Below are 2,648 nucleotides of genomic sequence, written 5' to 3' on the forward strand. Positions count from 1 at the left end.
ATTCTGTTTAGCTTGATCAGTGTTTTAAAGGAGACACAATGATGACTTCAGGTAATTTGCTGGACTAGAGATAATTTCCAAATAAGCTATTAGTGAGATGTTCTTTGATTGGATATATCATGCAGGTTTTTGACTGTTGCAGTTTGTATCTGCTCTGCATGATTCAACCTGGTTGCTGATTGAGAACAAAGAACCATAAATTACCAATTGTCACTTGCTGGGAAGAGGGCAAAAATGGATGCTGGCCTGAAGCAGAGCCAATAAGAAGGTGTTAAAGGTCAGACACATGACCTACAGTCAATGACACTGGAATGAAATATTTGGATCGGTAAGAAATGAATATTAAAGCAGACGCTTCAAGTGTGCTGGTGGTGGTAACTCCGTAGGAGACCAAGTATTGCGGATGTGCGGTGTCCCATGGACACGTGGAGATTCAAAACGGAACTGTGAGGAACATGTGGTCGGTAGCAGAAACTCCTTTTTAACTGGTATTATATTTTCTGTTCTTTGTTTATGGAAGGTCAGGAAGACTTAGTTGGTGTGCACACAGGTATCGGTTGCATAAGTTCACGTGTTCTTCCATTGAGACAGTAAAGGTACTTGTCAGTAAATACAGATTCTCTCTGTGCCTCTCTGATCATTATTACAAGTGACATTTTATAACTCTTAATAAAGTAATTTATCTCTTTTAACACAGGCACTCTGCCTCCATTATTTGCAGATACCTCGGGGTGAATCAAACAAAATAAAGAATACATTTTAGTATATTATTGTTACAACCTGTCAGAACTTGGCTTCACCATTTTGGCTATGGAAGTATCTAGGAGATTGTGAAATAATTAAAATTTTGTACGTTCATGTAAAACAACGTAAGTTAGGATTATTTGAGTGTGGCGTTTCTCTAATAATGATAATTACATTTGGATCCAAATTACAGTTTTGTTAACATTGAAGCCAATTGCTCATCCAGGAAAAATTTAAATTAAATTATATTTATATATTCACTGGATCCTTGGTGGGTTAATAGTTAGTGTGCATTTAAACTTGCCCTTGGACTGAGGAATTGTCAAGGCCATTCAGAGTCGAATTCCTGTTGAGAATAAAGACAACAGATACGCTCTCTTAAAGGATATTAATTTACCAGTGATGTTATTGCTATTTGTTTGTTTGTGCCATGTCATATGGCGTGGGCAATCATTCTCTTTCCATGACCATGATTGTTCTTGGCAATTTTTTCTACAGAAGTGGTTTGGCATTGCCTTCTTCTGGGCAGTGTCCTTACAAGACTGGTGACCCCAGCCATTATCAATAGCCTTCAGAGATTGTCTGCCTGGCTTCAGGGGTCGCTGTCATGAGAGGTGGAAACAGGTAAATCTGGCCAACAGGGCTCTGGTGAAGCTGTACAGGCCAATCCCCTGTACAATGGATACTGTGGATTACAGAAACATTGATGAACTCCAACCATGCCATCAACTTTGGACGATGGAGACAGGAGGCCATCAATGGCCTATGCTCTTCTGGGAGCTAAAGGCCCAAGAAGAAGAAAACCTCTAGATTACTAGTCCAGTAACCTACGCAATATACCACTTGCCAACCCATCCCTTGACTCCTTCCTTTCCTCACAAGATGTGGAATACGAGTGCCAATATCAGCAATATATCTTTTAGTTCATGAGATGTAGTTTATTGTCTATCTCAAATTGCTGCTAAGCTAATCAAAAAGCAAAGAAACTGCCTTTACCAGAACTCTGGAATAAGAACAGAAAATGGTGAATATTCTTTGCAGGTGAGGCAACAAGAGTTTTGAGAGAGATTGTCTTAACATTTTGAGTCAATAAGACACCAGGCTAATGTATTTGATTATAAACAATTGGTTTATTGATCATTTCAGAATGTCTCTCTGGTACTTCCCGTTCTTACCCCTCTCCCTTCCCCTTCTTACCCCTCTCCCTTCCCCTTCTTACCCCTCTCCCTTCCCCTTCTCCCAACCATGATTCCCCTCTCCCTGCTCCCTTCCCACTCTTGGTCCGGTTTATCAGAATCAGGTTTATCTTCATTCACATATGTCATGAAATTTGCTTTTTTTTTTAGTGCAGCTGTACAGTATAATATGTAAAATTACTACGGCACCGTGCAAAAGTCTTAGACACCCTAGCTGTATGTATATGCCTAAGACTTTTGCACAGTACTGTAATTGTAATTATATAAATGAATAAATCTGTATTTGTCATTAAAAGAGAGTCCATAGTTAGTGGAATCATTTCAGTGTTGAGATTATCCATATTGGTATTTTAGGGAACCAGTCTGATGCAGGAATAAATTTTCATGTTGAAGATAACAGTGATACTCTATGGCTTGTGAAAGCTAAAATACTAAAGCTGTGATATTGTGAACTCAACTAGAATCGGTGCAGATACAACAACAGCACATCGCTACTGATGCACACTAACCTGGGGCTTGTCAGCTTTTCTTGATAATTAGATTTCAATATGCAGTCATCATACAGGGAGCAGGCAGGTTAAGTTTAATTAATATAATTAATACCTTAATGGATTTCACATGAGCTGAGTACACTCAAATTAACAGCTTGGCTTGGTTCGCCTTCCTATATAATGTTGACAGGTGACAATGTGACTTCGGTAATATATT

Source organism: Hemitrygon akajei, chromosome 32 (genome assembly GCF_048418815.1).
Source record: "Hemitrygon akajei chromosome 32, sHemAka1.3, whole genome shotgun sequence".
NCBI classification, from domain to species: Eukaryota; Metazoa; Chordata; class Chondrichthyes; order Myliobatiformes; family Dasyatidae; genus Hemitrygon; species Hemitrygon akajei.